Consider the following 23257-nt stretch of genomic DNA (forward strand, 5'->3'; position numbering starts at 1 on the left):
CAGTGTAGATAATTCATTAAGAGAGGGAGGAAGGGAGTAGCATATACACAAAAAAGCAATTAGATCCCTTTGTAGACATTTTGCCATAGTCTTTCTGTACATATCTATTTTCAATATTTACCACTTTTACACCTCATTTGGTCTCACAAATGTCCAGGATATGTGCTTTCAAAAGAGATACTCTCTAATGTATCTGAAAAAATATAACATATTTTCATTTAAATTTTAGCACTTGAGAAATTTGGGCAAGATTTGATGACATTTTGGTTATGTCTTTATTGCTTTATAAGTAAAAAGAAAAATAGAAAGGCATTGATTAAAAATGGGATAAATTGATGACTTATTATCTTAAACCTTACTCCAAAGTTGAGTAGGTATTTACAAAGACAAAAAGGTGGATTTAAGACCACTTCCTGCTGGAATCTTCTTGAGTAGGCACTATGTCAGCAAATCAAAAATTCAGAAGGTGTTATCTCAGGATCTTAATTTTTGGTCTTTAGAGAAAATTTCAGGGGCTTACATTTTCACTCTCAGGGTCTACCATGGTCTTATATTTATGTGGGCTAAAAAAAAAGTTATGGTAAAAGAAAAATAATGGTAAATCTCACCAAAGTGTCCGAAGTTTCATCCTGAGGAAATGTCCAGAATGAATCCAAGAGCCCAAGAGAAGCAATATCCACTTTTGGTTATATCTTTAGGTCTTCTTTTCCTCCTTCCTTCCTTCCAAGATGTCTCCTACTTTCCTGAAGAAGTAATTTGAAAGGTCAAGTAATGAGAAGTTGTGCTATTAGAATCTCTTTTCCGAGGCTATTTTCCAAGGATGATATTCAAACCTTTTTATCCTGTTTCTACCAAGAAATCATTTTGTTTACAAATAAATAATTATTTATATTTCCTATTTGGGAAGAGAATATAGGGTTTCTGTTGGACAAATATGTATTTCATTAGAATGTGCCTACTATATATGTCTTTATTTCTTTCTCTTTCACTCAGCAGAATGTGCCAGTTCAAGCAGAAGTGAGTTTCAGATATACTGGGCTGTTGGTAAGATAGTCTACCAGACTATGCTGCTGCATTCATTCCTTTATTCATGCTTTCAAAAAACATTTATTAAGGACTTATTCTGCCCTAAGCTCTGGACTGGATCTTTGGAGATAAAACTGTAAAAGGAAAAAGAAGTGTCCATGATCTATGACATCCAGCCTAATGAAGAAAAGAGACATTAAAAAAATAATCACACATGTACACAAATGATTACAGATTGTCATGAAAGCTGTTGATAGAGCCTAAGATCAGGATGCTTTAACAGAGAGGTTTGGGTGTGAAAAGGAGTCAAGATAGGGAAGTAGCTGATGAACGATGTAGTTTCAAGGGCAATTTTTAAAGATGGTCAAGACTAGGGTACATCAGAATTGATGAGAAAATACCAGAAGGCTATTGAAGAGACAAAAAAGAGAGAGAACCTCTTGCTATAGGATACAAACCATGTCCACTGTAGGGTTGTAGACAAATCTGGGTCCATCTAGTGGACCAGTGGCATGGCCCTACCAGAATTCTCCAGGAAGCCAAGGGGCCTGTGGGAGAAAACCCATTCTAAAGTCAGACAGAGCCAAGATCCATGACCTTCCCCCTAAAGCAAACCTTAGTCATTTGAGAAATGTGTGATTCTTCTTGTAGCACAGTGTTCAACCAATCTATAGTAGATTCAAGAGGCCTTCTTGCAAAAAAAAAAAAAGAGGCCTTCTTGCCACCATAAGTTGAGAGGAGAGGCTATAAATTAAAAGGAAATCTAGAAGCATCAATGTATAAAGTGGAGGTAGACACTTCCAACAGACTTACTTCCAAAGAGTAGAAAAGAATATTCATTTCAGCTCCACCCATGCTGCCACATTATCACAGTGAAACTTTGGCCCCAAAAGAACCAGGGCCTTTCTGGCGCAATTGTGTAATAGTAGCAGCATGTTAGGTATCACCATAACCCATGGAGGAGCAGAGAAATTGTGCCCACTGGTCGGGTACAGCTCTACTCATGGACACAAAAAGTAAAAGAAGCAGCTAGAACAAACCTGATCATGAACAAACATGAGGAAAGACCCTAAGCCATTTCTGAAATACTTGGAGTTTGACAGAAAGCTAAAGATCCTGAGGAATAAACCAGTAAAAGCTGAGTTGTCACTGTTAATGAGACCTCATTCACACTCACAAGCTGGTTGCGGACTAGGGAAATCCAACTTTCAATATGTGTATAAGAATTATAAAGGTATATATTCACTGTGTATATGTTAATATATCAATTAGTTATGTATTATAATTGTGTATACATGCCTGCATATTGTATGATAAATGGGTTGAAAAGCCTCCTCAAAATTCAGACAATTACTATTCGAGATAGAGTTCCTCTTCTGGAATGGAAAATTCCATAGTTTCCCATAATAATAATTTCCATAAATCCACAATGTACAAAGTCAAGAATTTTTCCTAATATTCAATCTGGGTATGTATTCTGTAATATAAGACCCATTTTCTCTGGTCTTTAAAACAAACAAACAAAAAACAGGAGATTTCAGTTCTTTGGCTCTTCCTTTGGGTTTCCTTCTGTCTCACATCTGCCTTTTTGAATCTTTAGTTGTGTTCCTCAAGCTCCTTCATACTTCCACATCATATGATAGCTCTGTAATATTTTTCCATGCAAACTCATCTTCATTTTTAGATTCTCATATTTTCCTTTATATGTTTATATAAAGTGCCTGGCACATAATAAGCCCTCAAGAAATGTTGGCTCATGGGCACCTGGGTAGCTCAGTCAGTTGAGCACCTGCTTCGGGCTCAGGTCATGATCCCAGGATCCTGGAATCGAGCCCCACATCAGGCTCCCTGCTCAATGGGGAGCCTATTTCTTTCTCTACCTCCTGCTCATTCTCTCTCTCTCTCTCAAATAAAAAAAAAATATTTTCTTAAAAAGGTGGACAAAAAAAGAAATGTTGGCTTTATTAAATGATCTGTATTCATTGTTTTCCTGCTTCGTTTTGCCCAATTCCCTGCCATTTGGCATGCTCTTCTTGGAGAAGTGGCACAAGACAAGGATATGATTCTCCTATTAGCACAAAGGACATAATTTATTGATCTCTCACCCAAATGAAAGCCCAATTCCTCTATTTCTGTAGCATTTGGGTTATTACTCCTCGCTAGAAGTCCACAATGTGGGTGCCCCTGATTAGCTAACAAGAAAGCCCTCCAGAATCCAAAAACAGTTGGCAGATCTATTCAAACTGGGTTTGATGGACTTGTGATTCCTGGGGAAGCTTGAAGAAAAGGAAACTCTTTAATTTCTGGAATGGTAATGGAAGCACATGGTGAGCACACCAAACACTATCCTGAAAAATAAGTCTTCCTTCCAGTTCTGTTTTCCATTTTCCTGCCCAAAATACAACTACGAGGGCTGATTTCTTGTGTATCTTTCCGATACTACAGCCACTCTTAGTACAAAGGGCCATTGAACACTGTATGTGGCCTTGAACAGCTGGCTAGCCACCTGTTTTCATACAGCCCGCAAGCTAACAATGGTGTTACACTTCTGAAGGGTAGCAAAAAAATCAAAAGAAGGATATTTCATGACACATGAAAATTATATGAAATTCAAACGTGCTTGTCAAGTGTAACTGGCCCGCAGCCACACCCATTTGTTTCCGTGATATCTTTGGCTTTTCTCCTCCAACAATGGCAGAGTCGAGTAGTTGGTGCATACAATGTATGGCTCACAAAGCCAAAAACTTTTACTAGCTAGCCTTTTGCAGAAAGAGTTTGATAATCCCTGCCTTAAACAAATAACAGAAGAAGAAATTTTTTTTAACTAGGTAATACTATAGGCAATCTATGAATATAGGTAATGATTGCCTTGGGTGTGTAAGCTCACTTACATCCACCTAATAGTAGGGTCTTTACTTCTCAGCAGTTCCTTACTGGGATTGGTGACTTTGACCTCACCTGGCTTGTCATTTAATGAGCACCTATCATGTCCCAAGTTTAACAAGTGTTTTCATATAGATTATTTCTTTAATTAGGGTTACTTCTATATCTTCCTCTCTCTAATATTCTTCACCCCCTTGTTGGAGGAAGAACTGCAATGGGAAGACTGACTCCCAAGAGATCCCACACCTTAGTTCTGAAGGCTTTTTTTCTCCCCTCACATCCTCCCTTCCTTAGAAGGAGTAGTTCTGAGGGTAGAGCATAAGCAATGGGTATTCTCTACACTGGTCACCTTTGAACTGCTTTGTTCATTTACTCCCTACAAAAAGTTTGAAAAACAATGTACTCCATCAACATGTTTTTGGGTTTATATCTGTAGTTTTTCACTTTAAAAAGTCGCAAAAAAACTACTTCTGACATATCATTAAAATTGACATTTTACATTGACGTTGTTACATTACTCTTAAATCTATTCAATCACTCAAATACCACAGCAATTTAATAGCCTCCCTCATCCTTCAAAGAAATACCAGAAAATGTTCTTCAACATCTAGAAAAAAATTTTTATCATTCCCATTCCTCTGTGAGCTCACATTTCATTCCACTTCACTGCAGAATTTTATTCTAATGTAGCACATTTTATTACTTGAATGCCTATTATTGATCATCGTACCATACTTTTCTGCAATTAAAAAACACGCACACAAATTTGGACTTAAAAAAATCTAGTGAGTTTAAGATTTTTAATGTTTCAATAAAAAATATGCTGGACTGAGTGTATTACTAATTATTATCAGTGTCCACTTCATCGAAACTGCACGTTGCCCCTTAAGCTTTCTCTGTGAATAGCATGGACCATTCTCCTCCACAAGCACACATAGAGAAATTGGTGCACAGTGATGAGAGAGCATACACATGGGAAGGAAGTCTCTCTCTCTCTCTCTCTCTCTCTCTCTCTCTCTCTCACACACACACACACACACACACACACACACACACACACACCCCAGGCACCAGCCACAGCCAGAGATGCCTGAGTACATTGGACTAGGGGAACACCTCCTAAGAAATACAGTTAAAATGCTCTGTTTAAATACTGAACGTTGAGAAGCTGTAGACAGAGAACCCAAAAATTCTCCAGAGTTAGTAATAAAAGCCCAGATAACAGAGAGCCATCATTTCTATTCAGATGAACTCACACATGTGCCAATACATAAAGGATTAAGGTTAGAATCAGAGCAAAGAGAAAAAAATATCTGAATGTGCACACAGACGTCCCTGCCTTTCATTCCCTATTTTCCTGAAAACTTGTAAAAATTTATTTTTTTAAATTTAATTTCAACTTATCAACATACAGTATAACACCCAGTGCTCATCCCATCACATGCCCTACTCAGTGATGGTCCCCCAGTCACCCCATCCCTTCACCCCCCTCCCCTCCTTCAACCCACAGTTTGTTTCCCAGAGTGAAGAGTTTGTCTTCCTCTCTGATTTTTCTCCATTCAGTTTCCCTTCATTCCCTTAAGGTTTTTTGCACTATTTCTTAAATCCAAATATAAGTGAAACCATATGATAATTGTCTTTCCTCGATTGACTTATTTCACTTTGTTAAAATTTAATTTTAAATGGAAGTAGCTTTAAAATTGCAGTAAATTCAGTCAATACAAAAAAGCATTACAGAATGCCAAGTTGCATCCTATATATTTTTTTTTAAGATGTTATTTATTTATTCATGAGAGACACAGAGAGAGAGGCAGAGGCACAGGGAGAGGGAGAAGCAGGCTCCATGCAGGGAGCCATGTGAGACTCGATCCCGGGACCCCAGGATCACACCCTGGGCCAAAGGCAGATGCTCAACCACTGGGCCACCCAGGTGTCCCTATAATTTTTTTCCAATTTACATTCCTACCAGCATTCAGTAAGGATGCCTTTCTCACCACACCTTCATTAGCATTACTTTCAACAATCTTCTCTAATTTGATAGGGGACAAATCCTATCTCACTGTATTAACTTGCATTTCTTTGATTACTAATAAAGTTTAACTGTTTTTACATCTTTATCATCCATATATGATAGTTTCTTTCCACTTTCTGTTTATGTCCTCTGCCACTTTTCTATGGAAGTGTTCATCTTTTTTATCGACTTAGCAGAGTTCGTTGCACATCGAATGTATTAGCATTCTGGAATATTTACTACAGACACTTTTATTTGTCTTTTAATTATCTATACCTGAAAAAATATTCCATTTATATAATTAAATATATTCCATTTTTAAAGCTTGTTTTCATTGTTTTTTTAATTTTAGTTTATGGCACAAGGTGAGTTTTCTTGGAATTGCTTTTTGCATACTTTTTTCCACTGATTTATGCTCCTTCTTTTATCGACACTGAATTTAGTTTCCCATTGATCATACAGCTCTACCTTATACTAGTATCATCCTTCCCTATTATTGTTCATTCTTTTTCAGTATTTCTTAAGATATTATCATCTCTTTATCTCTGTAATAAATCATCACATTTCATGTCACATTTTTTTAAGTTACTTTAGGAGTTTGAGATGGTACCAAGCCTATATATTTAGGTAGGAAGATTTATATGCTTATAACATGCCTTTCATGGGCGAGGTATGTCTCTATTCACTCTGATGTACTCTTAGAGCTCTCAGTTCTGTAGATTTTTTTTCCAAGTATGCCCCAACTTCCCACTGGACACTCTGTCATTTCTTTCCTTCGTGTGCTAATTAATGATTTCACTACATCTGTCATCTTCCCCACTATCGCACCAGATCATAAATTTGAAGAAGACAGCAATCATAATTATCTATGATGAAATATCATATATTTATTTTGAATTCCCCTATCACACCCAGCAGTGCTACCCATATACAGAAACGACACCTGCAGCCTAGCAGAAATGTCATGGGGGATGGGATATGAGAAGGCTAGGATGGGGACCTGTGTTCACCTTTCATAGCTTCATGTATGATCTGGAACTATCACTTAACACTCTCCTCCCCACACTACACCCTGAGCTTCAGCTGAATGCTGGTTTAAAAGTTTAAATAGTAGGGTTGCTGTAAAGATTAAAAGGTATAACTTTTCCTAAGTTTCTACACATCTGTATAGGTGACATGGACAAAAATGCTCACTGCATTGTTTCCAATAGCAAAAATCTGAAAACAGCATAAAAAGCCCATCAACAAGACAATGGCTATAATAAATAGTATATGAATAATGCTGTAAGTATATTCATAAGTGCCATGCAGCAATTAAAGTGAATGAACCAGGACTATATGCATTCATGGGAATAAAATTAAAAACGTCATATGGGGGCAGCCCCAGTGGCTCAGTGGTTTAGCGCTGCCTGCAGCCCGGGGCGTGATCCTGGAGCCCTGGGATTGAGTCCCACGTCTGGCTCCCTGCATGGAGCCTGCTTCTCCCTCTGCCTGTGTCTCTGCCTCTCTCTCTCTCTGTTTCTCAGAATAAATAAATAAAATCTTTTAAAAAATGTCATATTGGGCAAAAGAATCAGGTTATGGAAAAATATAGGCAGTTTGATAAAATGTATGTAAGTTTAAAGATACATGAACAATACTATGTATTACTATCGATGCTGGAATGAGGGGTCCCTAAACTGATTCATGAGCCAAATCCAGCCTCCCCAAGACCAAATTTGCCCTTTCGTTTACGTGGCTATGGCCATATTCACACAACTGTTGCAGAATTCCGTAGTTTTGACACAGTCCACATAGTCTCCAAAGCCTAAAATATTCACTATCTGGTCTTTATAGAAAACACTCGCAATTCCTGCTCCAACCTATAGAGCCCTGGATGAAAGTGCTGAACCCACAGTCAGAAGAACGCTGCAGGATGACTGGGTGGGTACACAGGGAATTTCCAGAGTATCTGTCAAGCTTCCCTTATCAAGCTGGAGGTAAATACAAGGGGGGAGGGTGATGATATTACTCTTTTTTTTTTTTTTTTGCAAATGGGAAATATTTCATAATGAAAAAGATCAAATGAAAATCTATATGTAAAAATCTTCCTCATCTGTAAACTTATGCAAGTTCATAGAGGATTCTATGTTTCTTACACATTCTTAAGGCTCTGAGGAGAAAGTATTCCTTTCTTTAAAAAAAAAAGAATTTTATTTGAGAGAGAGAGACAGAGAGAGCACAAGCAGAGGGCAGAGCAAAGAGGGCGAGGGAGAAGTAAGCTCCCCACAGAGCAGGGAGCCCGAGGCGGGGCTCCATCCCAGGATCCTGGGATTATGACCTGAGCTGAAGGCAGGCACTCAGGTGCCCCAAAAGTATTCCTTTCTATAAAATGTTTGGGAACTCTGTGGTCCCTGAGGCACTACTAGAAATTCTGAGTGTGAGAGAGATCTGTGAGATCTGTGTTCAAGAGTACTCTAGTGAGAAGGTGGGATAGGGAGGGTAGGCAGTGAAAGGAGGAAATTCATGGCTGAAGGGAGGTGATCTGGTGCTCAGCATGGCAGTGTCTGGAGAGATGGAAAAGAGGAGACTTGAATACAGCAGACATAAGGAAGGAGGAAGGAAAGAAAGAAGCGATGATTCAAAGTTTAAGACTTGCATATTGGTAGAAGCAGGAACAAAATGTTTATTTTACTTTATGTTTATTTGTATAATGCTGTAAGCTAAGTCTTAACTTAAGGGCCCAGGAATAGTTTTAGAGATGGTACACACTGTTTGTTTTTAATGTGATAAGATGCATAGTGACTCGTAACTTAGACTTCCACTTTCTGGTTATCAATTTTTAACTTGTTTAGATACTATGTGTCACAGGAAGTTCATGGTATGTGGAGCTCCTCTGATGAGGCATAAACCATTTGCAAATGGAGACCTTGGAAAGACCCTGTTTCAATTAAATAGCTTTGACTCTAATTTAGAAGAATCTCAGTTCTCAGAAGATGAAGATAAAAACCAGTAACATGTGCTGGTTTTCTATAAACTCTTCACACCCAAGGACACCATCCTTGGTGACATTTTTCTCAGATGAACCCAGTTGTTGAAGGCAAAGTTAAATGTGTGATTCATTCTTTTTTATGTAAATCATTCTTAAAGAGCAGGAGAAAAGTAGACTTCTTGTAGCTACCATTATTTCACGCCCAGGGGAAGCCCTGGATTCAGTCCAAAGTTCAGAAGAATGCTCTTAAGAAAAGAGAGAAAGGAGCTCTTAAAAAAAAAAAAAAAAAAAAAGATTTATCTTTTCCAGGGATTTGGTCTTCCCAGAAGCACTCAAACTGAAGTCATTCTTTTCAGGGCAAAAATACAAATTTAAGGTAAACAGATTCTTCCCAAAGTCCAGAGGGATTTATAACACAATGTTTAGCCAGTACCAACCAGCAGTCACACAGTATGGTCATTGGGACTCATTACTCTGAGAGTGGTGCCCTATAGGAACCAGACAGTATTTATTACTATCACAGTAACTAGTACATATTCTGGGGGAGATGGAATAAAATAATATCTACCATTTTATGAGTATTTGCTATGTGGCAGCATCCGTGCTGTTATTTCATTTAATCTATAATAAGCCAAGTAGGTATTAATATACACACTTTATAGATGAGAAAATTGAGGTTCAGCAAACAGCTCAAGGTCACACTGCTAGTGAGAAGCACAACTGGGATGTGAACCCACATCTAACTCCAAATTCATGCTCTCTCATGTAGCTCTCCTACCAAGACTGTCACTAACCACCTACTGACTGCTAGTGAGGGTGAATTGGCAGTTCTGCAAGGTCACTTCTGCCTAAGGCAGTCAATGTGTTCATTTGCACAAATTAATTAAGCCTGTACAAGGTTGCCCATTATTTTGTTTCTTCTTTTGTGTTTCTAAAGTCTCCATTTTAAAGCATATTACCTTCAGGTATCGTGAACCAAAAATACTTCAGTCAACCAGACCTCTGCTTACTGACCTATCATCTTTTTTCCCAAATAATTTGTTGGGGTCCTGAAATTTTATGATTATTATTTGTGTAAATTATTTGTTATTTGCAAAAGTAGGCACCACACATTCTTCCATTCTACATGCCTTTTTGCAATGTGAGTTTGCCACTACCCATCAATAGATAAAGTCTATATGGTCAGCAAGTGCTAAGAGTCTGGGCCTAGAATAAAATCTATTCTCCAGCCCTTGAACCTGAGCTGATGTGGTAATTTCTTTGACAAATAGAATGGTAGATGGAAGACATGTGAGTCAGGGCTTTAAGAGGCCTTGGAGCTTCTTTTCCTCATCGAGGAATGTTGTCCTCAGACTGACACACTCTGTGCAGATGCCCCCAGATACAAAACATCTTGACATCTTGTACAGAGAGAACACCCCAAATGTCCCAGCTGACAGCTACACCATGACTTCAGACATATTAGTAAGACAATCTTGGACCTTCCATTCTAGTTGATGTTCTATCTGAATAAGCCACATGAATGAGTCCATGCGCAACTAGCAGAGGAACTACTCAGCTGACTCATAGAAATATGAGAATTAATTATGAGTGATTATGAAATTAATTATGATTAATTACTCCTTTAAGTCATTATGTTTTGGGGTAGTTGTTACAAAGAAAAAAATAACGGATACAGAAAGCAGTACCTGGAAGAGGGAGAATGTAAAAAAAGGGGGGGGGGCCAAAACATATGGCCTTGGTTTGGAGATTGGGAATTGGGCAGAGCCTGGAAGGGCACTAAGGAAACTACTCCAGAAATTGGAAGAACGGTGAAGAAATTACTATAGGAAGCTGGAAAGGGGATGGGTTATATTTTGTAATTGTGAAACAATTGGCAACACTGTCACCTGTGGTAACTCAAAAGATGGAAAGTTTCCTAGTGAACTTGCAGACCAATGATTAAGGAGATTTCCAAGTAGTATAATGAATGTGCCAGTTGGCGTATTTAGCTGCACATGATAAGATTCATGAAGAAAGAAATGAATTGAGGAAGGTGCTGTTCATTTTGCAAGCAGAATTTAAAGCAAATTACAAAGGGTTCAAGACATGCTAAGTCAAAAAGTAAGGCTGGGGATCCCTGGGTGGCGCAGCGGTTTGGCGCCTGCCTTTGGCCCAGGGCGCGATCCTGGAGACCCGGGGTCGAATCCCACATCAGGCTCCCGGTGCATGGAGCCTGCTTCTCCCTCTGCCTGTGTCTCTGCCTCTCTCTCTCTCTGTCTGTGACTATCATAAATAAATTTAAAATAAATAAATAAATAAATAAAATAAAGGCATAAGTTAATTTAAAAAAAAAAAAGTAAGGCTGTTTTTCATTTTTTGGTCTTTCCATTGGGCAGAAAATTCTCAAATAAGAAATGGCCCCAGGTATCACATCATGGGTGTAAGATCCATTGCTAAGAGCTCAAAAAAACTTAAGGAAGTGTCTAGTAGACATTTGCATCTGGGTTAAAGGACTTCTCAGATTGTCAGAGGCATTAGTTCATAGCATTATTCCATAGTAGTTTGACATGCTCAAAATAGAAAGGAGTCTGTCTCAAAAAATAATAGATATACATTTTCTGGCACAGAGTGAGTCCTAAAAAGGCTCATAATAAATCCATAAAGAGTCATGCAAATTGCTTTAATGAGACCAGTGCCATCTTGAACAAAAAACTGACTTGGCAATTTTTCCCATTATTCAGTGAAGTCTATTTCATCATCCCTTTAATGAGTTATTATTATTATGACCTGCTGTGACCAATAGAACTGTTCTACTTCTGAAGCTAAGCTTCAACAGACCTGTGGCTTCTGTTTCACCATCTTGGAATGATGTCCTAAGACCATGATTCCATAAAGAGACCAAGAATGAAATACTCCAGGAGAGACTTAGCCATTCGAAGCATACCAATCAACAGCCAACATCAAGGACCTAGCCATGGGAATAAGATCTACTTGATCCTCCACTTGAAATCAGTAGCATGATCGAGCCCAGGGAAAACCACCTGGCCAACACATAGAATTATAAGAAATAATCATTATCTTTCTAAGCCATTAAGTTTTAGGGTAGCTTGTTTCATAGTATTAGATAGTTGATTATAATCCCCCAAATAAACAATATGGCATGTTGGCCACTGTCTTATTGGCATCTGAAGAAAGTGAGTATTTAAGTAATGTATTGACTCTTTACAAATGACATCTCAATGTCAGTTTTCAGTGTCAATGCAGAAGGAATTCATTTGCTCACTTATTTATTCAGTCAGTATACATTTATTGACTCTGTGTCAGGCACCAGACATATAAGGACCAAAAAAAAAAAAAAAATCATGATCCTTCAAGAAGCTTAGTGGAAACATCAGGCAAGGAAAACCCAATTATATAGTCTGGGGATTGTTATGACAAAGGTAAGCACAAGTCCCTTCAGGAGCACAAGTAAGGACATTCATTCATTCAACATTCATTAATTTCCCCACTAGGTATCAGGGTTTGATCTAGATTTTGGAAAGATAGATGAGACAGAAAAAAAAAATCACCTGTCTTCAGAGGCTTACATTCTAGCAGAAGAGATGGATAATTTGCAAATAAAAAGTGAGATTTCCACTGGTGTTAATAAGAAAATAAAGGGGATGAGGTATAGAGCGATGCCATCAGACACTATTTTGGGTAGAATGAACCTGAAAGAGCTCCCTGAAGAGTGGACGTGTGAGCTGAGAAGTGGAGGATAAGAAGTAAGCCATGCAAAAAAAAAAAAAAAAAGAAGTAAGCCATGCAAGAGGGAAATAAGCCCAAAGGCAGAGTGGTCAGCAAGTGCCAAGAGCCTGGGCCTGGAATTTGGGAAGAACAGCAAAAGCCTGATGAGGCTGGAGACAGGTGAGCAAAGGGACAGTATAAGAGATGAAGTCTGAGAGAAGATAGCTTTCATTTGGCCTTGTTGACTATGGTAAGGAGTTTCAATTTTCTATCCTAAATAGGAATCATTGTTAGGCGTCAAGCATGTATGTGACTAGGAAATCTTCCTGAGGGTGGTGGGCTGCCTTTGGAATTTAATCATGAGCAGGCATTACATGAGGCAGAGGGCATACATTGGAGATGACCTACTCAAGAAATAGCATCCAGAAAATGAACTATTCCTTTGAGGGAAAAAAATTAAAGATTTTTATCTTGTGTCATTCTTGAAATAATTCTCAGGTGGATCAAAGATTTTTAAAATCATAAAATTACTGGAAGAAAATATAGGAAAACACATTCATGACCTGCGTGAGTGAAAGGGTGAAGAATTTCTTAAACAAGAAATAAATGGAAAAAAAATAAATTCGACTATATTAAAATCAAAAAGACAGATCAAGACACCATGAACAGCTAAATATATGAAACAAACCAGGAGGAAATGTTTACAACATAAGTAGTAGCCAAAAATCAGTACAAACAATATAAAAACAACTGCTATAAATAAAAACTGAAAGGATAAACAATCCATGAAAGAAACTAGCAAAGGATATAAGGAGGAAAATTCACTGAAAGGAAAATAAAAGTGGCCAATAAACTTTACAAAACGTCTGAAATTAATTAATAATCAGAAAAATACAAATTAATATAAGGAGATACCATTTCTACCTATCAAAAGTTTCTTGCATGACAATGTGTATTCTCAGAGTCTGCTGGTGGTGTCATCGATTTTAGTCTTTCTGGCGGGCCCCCAAGCAGTGTATATTAAAATAAAATGCAATTCTAACTCTTAAATATCGTCCTTTGCACAGGCACACAGGATGTTGACTGCAGCATTGATTGTATTCAGAGCAGAAAGTAAAATCTCCAAGTTTTATTAGGATTTTATCTCGAAAAATAACAATGATTCAAAACGATGTTATATTCACACATATTAAATGTAGACACTGGAACTCTGCTATAATGCTCAGACCTAAGCAAGAAAAAAGCTGCATGACTTCCGCGTGTATTTCCCTTCACCATCATGTCGCGTTATGTCAGGAGCATTTTGACACAAACTTATAAAGGAAAAGGAGTACGAATAGCTGACAGTCCCTTGTCACCAAATGTGGAAGGGACGAGCTGAAAGAACAGAGTTCCCGGGGGAGGGCACAGGGGCTGGGGCAGGAGGGTGGGAGGAAGGGGAGCGAGGCGGTGGGCATGTCCGGCAAGGAGGACACCTGCGCCGCGGGGACTGGTCCCCCTGCAGGAAGAGGGGCCCTGAGGAGGGACACAAGGACACTGCTTCTGTTTCTCTTAGCCCTTCCTGTTACTAGGATGAAAGGGGAGAGGAGGCTCGCAGCCCAACCAAGGGGAACTTCTCCCATCGAAGAACCGTAACCTCATGCCTTTGCCTTCCGGCAGCCACCCCACCACCCAAGGACCAGCCAGCCCTTTCTCGTGGGTCACACCGGGATGGGGACTCAGGTCTCCCCACCCCCGCTTTCCCAGCCTGCAGCTCTGAGCCACAGCAGTGCCGAGTGGCTCTGGGACACCCCGACTGAGGGTTCACGGCCCGATCGGTACTCCCAGACCAATCTCGAGGCTGAAGCTGGCGTTGAGCCCCCCTCTTGCCCCTGCTCATGGCGGGGCCCCTATAAAACACCCCACGGTGCTTTAGGACCTTACGCACCTGCGCCCATCACCCCTGAAATCTGCCAGCCACTTTGCCCAGCCTCCCATCATCCAGGTCTCAGGTTTTGCCAGCTTCCCACAACGTCGGGGTGGCAAGGAGAGGGCCACGGGGTCACGAAGGCCTGCCTGGTGCTCAGGACCTGCTCCTTCCTAACTGCAACCCTGGATGGGCTCTGGGTCCCCTCAGAGGGCACGCGGGCTGGCTCAGCCAGTAGAACATGTGACTCTTGATCTCAGGGTGTGAGGCCTAACCCCACGCTGGGGAGATAGCGTGTTAGACAAAAAAAAATAAGAAAAAAAATGAGTTGTCTTCTTTGAGCCTGTTTCCTCACCTATCCAATGAATGTAAGAAAAAACTTCCAAGCAGGCTTATAGTGAGAAGGAAACAGGCGGTGGGGGTGAAGCCGGCTCATCAGTGGGCGCTCTCAGGCAGCTAGCTCCTTCACACATCCACAGCTACGCAAACTTCCCTTCCTTTGCTTACAAACTCCCCGGGGCCTCCCAAGGGCTGGGTAGTTCTGTTAGAGCCTGGCCAGGTGGGGGAGGTATGGGAAGGCCAGGCCACACTCCTCGTCCTTTCCAGCTGTGGGGAGAAGCCAGAGGAGCCTGCAGGAAACCACAGCCTGAAAGAGGGTCCCAGGACAAGAGTGTGTCATCCCTGGCTGGTACCTATCAGCTCCCAGCAGGTTGCATCAGCCACATTGCAACACCCCAAGCAAAACAGAAAGGTCCACAGTGCAAATGGCACAGGTCCATAATTTGGAAGAGGGGGTGGCTCAAAGATGAAAGTGTCCGGTATTTCAGAAAATCACAGCTAGAAACCCAGTGATGGCTCATTATTTCAAAACGATTATTTCTCTGCATTTCTTGTCGATATTGCCGAGGTCCCTCAAACCCGGCCGTCTTTAAAACTCAGGTGAGGGCAGCCCCCATGACGTAGTGGTTTACCGCTGCCTGCAGCCCGGGGTGTGATCCTGGAGATCCAGGATCGAGTCCCACGTCAGGTTCCCTGCATGGAGCCTGCTTCTCCCTCTGCCTCTCTCTCTCTCTCTCTCTCTCTCTCTCTCTCTCTGTGTGTGTGTGTGTGTCTCAATAAAGAAATAAAATCTTTTAAAAAAATTAAAATAAAATAAATAAATAAATAAATCAAACAAACAAACAAACTCAGGTGAGTTTCCCAGAGGAAGAATCCAAAGTGGGTCATGTGTATCACCTCCCCCTTCTGAGTAAAAACTCGGTTAAGAGAAAGGATTCAGGCTCCCCTTATAGTTAGTTGCCTAACTCCCTGTGGCGGTAAGCGGACAGGTGCCTTATCTGTAGATCTGGACCTTGGATAATTTTAATATCAAAATTCTTCCTAACATTTAATGTCTTTCAAAAAATATTTCTATCCAATAGTAACATGATAAGTGGAAAGCATGTTTACAACCAAAATCAAAAGAGAAAGCTTTTCAGAGCCACTCTTCTCCTAGGAAAAACTTTTACTTCAGTTAAGCATGGCTTAAACGTCATCCTGTCCCCAGATCCCAAGTCATTTGACATTAGCAAGATTCCCAAAGTCACAGCAAGGTTTGACAAATCACCCAAATCGAGCACACTGTTCAGGTCAGATTGTGTATGGACTCAGAACAGAGACATTCCTGAAATTCACTGTCTCCAGTAATTTTCCCGGATGACCACAATGTTTAAACGATAGTCCTAAATTGTTAATAAGGTAAGCAGCTGTTAGACCATATGAACTCCTGCTTCCTCTTGTTTGTTTTTAGAGTTTCTATCTTTTTCTTCCCCTTCTTGTTTTCAGGACTTTACCTCAAACTCTACTGACTTAGAATTCATTCATCAACCAAACTTCTCAATGTGAAAGAGAAATCCTGAATGACAGCTTCCCCCTCTGTCACCTTGAGACAGACACCTGGCCCCTGAGGAATGAGATTACTTACTTGGGTTGTCTCAGGCTGGAGATGAACCTTCAAGGCCTGGGAGGATTCTGAGTCCAGGCCTCCTCTCCGAACCACAGCGATTTTGCTACCAGCGCTCAGAACTTGGGTTTGCATTGGGGTGAGTCCAGGAGACAGTGGGGTGAGCAGCAGGAGGAGGAAGAGGAGGGAGCTCTAGTAAAAGCTGTGGATGATCACAGGCAGCCTTCCAGCTCAGCAGCAACATCTCTTCTTTGGCTCTGTGCCTCATGAACACAGATTAGTCATTAACAATCCTTTCTCTGATAAATGATATAAACATAGAAAGGAAACTTGGGAGGGCCTCGAGATTCCCAGAACAAACTCCCAGAGCTCAGAGTAGGGAATGGGACCTGGCTGAGGGGTCCTGAGGCTCGCCTTGTAAAACACTTCTTCTCAGACTCCCCTGGAGGGTTCTGAGTCTCCAGGTTCCACAGGCATGGTCTGAACTGAACCATCCTCCCCCTCCCCACCCCCCAATTTCTTTTAATAGCTCTCCCACCTCCTGGGGGCTGAAGTTAGCAACTGAGCCTTCTTTTTTTTTTTTTTTTTTTTTTTTTTGCAACTGAGCCTTTTTGACCCTTTTCTCTCCTGGGCCTCCTAGAGCAAGTAATAACAGATCCATGTGGATTCTATCTTTGGAATTCCTCTTATTTCCAACCCACTCTGTTCCTTGGCTAATTTGGGCCTACCACAGCCTCCTTTCTGAAGAACAACATTGGCCTCATATTCCTTTTCTCTTTCTTTCTTTTTCTTCTCTTGTCTCTGTTTTCCAAGTGGCATAGCCACGTAAAGTGTAGGCCTTGGTCACATGCCTACTTGTTTGTCACAACCCTGGACAAGACACATAGCATCTCTGAGTCTTACTTTCCCCCCTCTGTGAGGTGGAGGTAGAGCTTCTCATGAGCTGTGGTGAGAATTACATGCATGGTTTGAAATGTGTGAAAAGTGCCTGATCTATAGCAAGCACCCCATAAATTTCACCCATTATTATTTCTCTGCTTTATCAATTGAATTAATATTGACTAGTCATCTGCATACTACATACCTAGTGAGCACCTTGCTGGATGCTCTCCTAATCAAAATCCCCTGAGGGGTTACCACTGTTGAAAAAAATACATTTAAAATGCTTTGGTCTGACATTTAGAAGTCCTCCCACCCTCTGACAATCTCACCCTAATCTATCTTTCTAGTATTTTCTTACCTCCTGTCTCTTCAGAGACTTTAACATCTTGCCCACCTTGGCCAAGCTGCCCTGGCTCTGTGCATTTGCACAAGTTCCTTCTTTTACCTAAAGCACCTTCCTTTCACATCCTCGTGTCTGCCGGGCCTTCTCAGGTGCTAAGTTCTCCCTGAAGCCAACCCCATTCCTCATCTGCCCCTACTCTGCCCACCAACCCCCCTCATCCTTTATTTGTACTTCTCTCACTGTCCCTCAAATCCTCTGACCTTGTATATTATAGTGACCTACTTACCGCTTATACAAGAAAAAATTCTGGAAAGAAAGCATGGTAGCCAACTTGTCTTTGTATCCATCCCTGGTCTTAGCAGAGTGCCTCCCATGGAGAAAGTATTGCATAACTCTTTGTTAGCTAAATCAATGAGTGAGCTGAGAAAAGGACAACTTTCCAAAATAGCATGAGCACACATGGGTGTGTGGGTGTTGCCCATATATAGGCACACACCCATGTTTCCCATTGTAAAGTTAGTGGAAGGTGTACATTCAAACCTCTCAGGAGTGCTATATTCTACTTCTCTAATTGACTAGCATCCATAGGTCCAACAGGCCTACGGGCTCCCAAATATGGAAGCATGACCCAGACACACCCCTCATCACAAAGAAGAGGGGGAACCCAGCCCCGTAAGTTCTCCCCTCCCACTTGAAGGGTCCATGATGACACTCACCTTGCTCTGCAGCTCTGAGCTATCCAAAGGACTCCTGCATGACTCCTAGACCAGTTTTTCTTGGGTGGTGAGAGCCTGTGTTGTGATTTTATTCTCCCCAGCAGCAGTGGAAGGTGAGGGTTGAGGACGTAGACTCTGAAATCTCTTACTTGGGTTCAAATCTCAGCTCTGCCACAAATCAACTGGATGATGGTAGACCTCAGGGTTTAGCTTAACATCTCTATGTGTCCTCAGCTGTGAGATTGACATATAATGACTGCCTGTTCCACAGTGTTACGATGAAGATTAAATCAGTTAATATGTGCAAAGTGCTGGTCCAACTAGAGTAATATAGAGACACACTATGTCAGCATTAGCTACTACTGGTTTTCCCTGAGCACTTCACACTATCATATCTGGCCAACTAGACTGGATCTGAAGGATCTCGGGTATGGGGAGTGAAAGGTATTGAGGAGGGTAAGTAAAAGGCAACAGCAAAGGCTCTGAGCCAGGAGGTAGCTTGGATAATCCTATGAAGTAAAGAGGGCCCATGTTTTTCAACTAAGAACCTGGAGGAGGTATGAAGAAATAGGGGTTGTGGGGGTATGTGCAGTGGTATACTGGGTAACATTTGACAACTGGCTTTCAGAGAGGGGTGTATACACACATGCATGCACACACATGCACAGAAGCCCTCTCACATGTTTCAACTTTTTAGATCTTAGAGATATAGAACATTTTCACAAATAATAACAGAACACAAAGTTTTTGTGTGTTGTAAATTCCATGTAGCCAATTGACTTCCACTGGGCTTCGCCGAACTCTTATATTGGTAGCCGATTTCCAATTATGATTTGATCAATGGAACTGCATTCTGGCCCATGAATGTTTTTCCCAATGCATTTGTTGTCATGAAATCACATCCGTGATATACTACTGAGCCACTACCCTCACACAAATTATATTTATTAAATTGCACCCTCTTCCAGTTCCAACACATATATTGGAAATTCATTCACTAATCAGTAACACAAGTGGCTTCTTTGCTGAGTCAGTAGTTTTCAAACAGTGGAAAACATTTCTTCATTTGTGTGTGTGTGTGTGTGCTCCTCACAATGTAATGCTACAAGCATGACACACTTTGAAGTTTAATCTTTCTGATTAACATTTTTCTCCACCTACACAAGAGACAGCAAACATTTCTTTAAAGGGCCAAAAAATAAATATTTTAGGTTTTGCAGCCACATCTGGTCTCTGTCATATCTTACAGCCTTTTCATAATACAAAATTTCTTCTTAGTTTGCAGGCTGTACAAAGATATCCATGGGCCAAATTCTGTCTGCTAGCCCTGCCTTCCTTAGACAATTGACAAAGCAATAAATCAATCCTGATTTATAGTTTTGCCCATTTCTGTAGTGTAAATATTCTCATCATGGGCAAACTATCAACAGGATGGTATCTAACATGAGATGGTGTACCATTCCTGAGTATTTCCACCTTACACATACAATAGATATAAATAACCAGAGGACTATAGATAATTGTAAAATATAGCAAAATAACTAGGATGTGATGAGTTTTGAGTATCTATTACATCTTTTTTTTAATGTATTTAATTGGAAGTTTATATACTTTAATTTTTGATGTGGCTATGTTTAACAACCAGCTCAGAAATTCCTGAAAATTTCACAAATGGCTCTTGTGAGCCAGAACAAGCCAACTCAGCACCCCACTGAGGGCATGAGGGCCTCTTATATTTAGTCCTTATACGTTAGAAGCTAGGAAGTATTATCTCCATTTTACAAATAAGGAAACCAAGATTTAGAGATCAGCAACTTGTCAAGAGCCATCAAGCAGGGCTTTAAACTCAGGTTTGTTTTCCCCAAAGCTAACATAGTTTCTCCTATATTTTATTCCACTATTAAGCTGGGAAACAGGAGGTCAAAATATTTATGAAATGCTTATCAATACTAGGATATTTTAATTAATTGTTGAATTAGGATAGAGATGAAGGAAGTTATGAACATATTGTTAGTGATCAACTCTGCTTTAGCATTAGATGTGTTGCGTAAAAGTCACTCTGCCAAAAACAAAGATCTCTTTTCACAGAAATTGGTATTTTTTGGTTAATACTTTGGCTTCTTTATCTTCTCCAGGATTCCTCCTGTTTTTAATTGAAAATCCTCCCCTCAACCCTAATGAATGAGTTCATCATAGATCAAAGACTAAATAAAAGATACCAAAGCAAATGGGAAGCAGAATAGGTAAACCTTGAATGTTAGTATAGCAAAGATGTGACCTAACCTAAGGGCAGGAGGCGCGGGTGACCACCATGGTAAGAGAACAGAGACAGGACACTCAGTGTCGCAGGGCAGTGACTACGAGAACGCTAAAATGCAGAGAGGGAGGGCAGGAAAGAAAGTATGGGTAGTTGAGTTGGCCTCTTTCCCCACTGGCTCAGTCCTGGCTATGAGTGTGAATCTTGTTCCCAACACTGAATCAGTCTCATCAGAAGTTTGTCTGCAGTGGACTTTATTCTACTGCCTTAAATAACTTATTTTCTCTGGTTAGGTACCACAACCCTGAAGAAGTTGTACTCTCAAAATCAGAGAAAATTTGTAAGACCTAGGACAGCATGGTAGGGTGAGTATTAGAGCCAGGGACCTGGGCTTGAGTCTTGACTCTGGTGTTATCTTATGACCTTGAGAAAGTCAATCTCTGGGTCTTAGTTCTTTCTCCCCAAACTAATAGGATAATGGAAAACAGTGCTCACCTTACAGGGTTATTGTGAAAATTAACATGAAATATCACACGAAAATGCATGGTGTAAAAACAGCCAACAGAAGCACTGGCAGCCCCATAAGATGTGAGATCTCCTAGAAGCTAGAAATCATGAGATTCTGACCCATCTTTTTACAACCAACCTGAAAGTGACTCATTAAAGTCACGGGGCCTGCACTGCAGAGATATCTGTACCAGAGATGGTGAAGGACATAGCTGGACATTCATTTAAGCCTGGATAGCCAGTCTTAATGATCAGAACCTTTTAAAAATGAAATGTTCACAATATTACTCCGCCATCAGAAAGAATGAAATCTTGCCATTTATAATGATGTGGATGGAGCTAGAGGGTATTAGGCTATTAACTAAAAGAAGTCAATCAGAGAGAGATAAATGCCATATGATTTCACTCAAATGTGGAATTTAAGAAACAAAAGGGGGGCATTGGGAGGAGGGGCAGTAGCCAGGCCTGCAGGCCCCAGGCAGGCACCGACCCATCGCCAAGATGCCCAAGAGTGAAGTCAGCATCTCTGCTGAGGGGGGCAGTGAAGGAGGAGCCCAATAGGAGGTCGGGGAGGTTGTCAGCCAAACCTGCTCCTGCAAAAGTGGATAGGAAGCCCAAAAAGGCAGCAGGAAAGGATAAGTCTTTAGACAAAAAAAGTGCAAACAAAGGGGGAAACAAGTTGAAGTAGAACCAAGAAACAAAAGAAGACCTACCTGCAGAATATGGAGAAACTAAAAATGAGGAGAATCCAGCCTCCTCCAAAGCAGGAGAGAGAGAAGCCAAGTCTGACTCATATCAGATACCATGTCCTGTCAGTGGTCCCTGTCTCCTTCCTGTACAATCCAGAGGAATATTGTCATCAACTATTTTGTAAAGGCAAGTTTTTTTCGTAGCTGTAGAAACATTTTGAAGAAAGAGGGAATCCCACCTAACCCATTTTTAAACTGTAAATGCTTTTTTTTTTTTGCAGCAAAATCTTTTTTTTTTTTTTTTTTTTTTTTGCAGCAAAATCATTTGCTGGTTGTTTTTTGGTACAAACCAGAAAATAGTAGGATACTGAGTGTGGGAGGCTTTGATCGTCTTGAGTGTCAGTTCAACATTCTATAGATGGGGTAGTTTCCATATCCTATAATACCAAGCATACTAAATGGCAAGTTGGAGTCAGTCATGCATTTATTTATTTTTTTTAAAAGACTTTATTTATTTATTCATGACAGAGAGAGAGAGAGAGGCAGAGACACAGGCAGAGGGAGAAGCAGGCTCCATGCACCGGGAGCCTGACGTGGGATTCGATCCCGGGTCTCCAGGATCGCGCCCTGGGCCAAAGGCAGGCGCCAAACTGCTGCGCCACCCAGGGATCCCGAGTCAGTCATGCATTTAATATGTCTTGAACATTTTAAATTACTTCTATTCCCATGTTGTTTTTGGTAGAATTGTTTCTTCAAGAAAACCACTCCTAGATCTTGGCTTTCCCCATCAGAATTCTCCCATACTCTGTTACATCTTGGTCATGGTAGTCCAGTTTTCCTAGGAATGGTAATGCGCTGTGCAGGATCGGAAATTTGAGAATGTAGTGTATCATGGTATTAAATTGTGAATTAATGGGACTTAACCATGTAACAGCCTATCAACATTCAAAGATATTGATACTTGATATACTATTAAGGAAAATTGGCTTCCAAATTTTAAGCTGGAAGATCACTGGAATAACTTTTAGAAAAGGATCATAACTATGTGATTTTTTAGATTTTTGGTATGTACATTAAGAATTGTGTACAAATCGAAATGTCGGTACTGATTCTCAGGACAAACAATAAAAACTCAATTATGAAAAAAATGAAACAAAACAGATGAACACAGAGGAAGGGAAGGAAAATAAAATAAAGACAGAGAGGGGGAAAAAGACAGAGGGTGGCAAACCATAAGAGACTCTTAACTCTAGGAAACTGAGGGTTGCTGGAGGGGAAGTGGGAGGGGAGATGGGGTAACTGGGTGACGGGCATTAAGGAGAGCAAGTGATGTGATGAGCACTGGGTGTTATACGGAACTGGTGAATTATGAAATTCCACTTCTGAAACTAATAATACACTATATATTAACTAAAT

The 23257-nt window shown here is 40.5% G+C and overlaps 1 protein-coding gene across 2 annotated transcripts in view; it reads right to left on the reverse strand.

Annotated features, from left to right (window-relative positions):
• Positions 1 to 16817, reverse strand: part of NR1H4 (nuclear receptor subfamily 1 group H member 4) — a 73743-nt gene extending 56926 nt beyond the window's left edge. For both annotated transcript variants that reach the window (XM_041738288.1, XM_041738286.1), the window contains exons 1-2: positions 16469 to 16817; positions 609 to 743 (exon numbers count right to left, since the gene is read on the reverse strand). The gene's annotated coding sequence lies outside the window, so the exon portion shown is untranslated. The remainder of the gene's footprint in view (positions 1 to 608; positions 744 to 16468) is intronic.
• Positions 16818 to 23257: the final 6440 nt, after the last annotated feature.

Source organism: Vulpes lagopus, chromosome 23 (assembly GCF_018345385.1).
Source record: "Vulpes lagopus strain Blue_001 chromosome 23, ASM1834538v1, whole genome shotgun sequence".
Lineage (NCBI taxonomy): Eukaryota > Metazoa > Chordata > Mammalia > Carnivora > Canidae > Vulpes > Vulpes lagopus.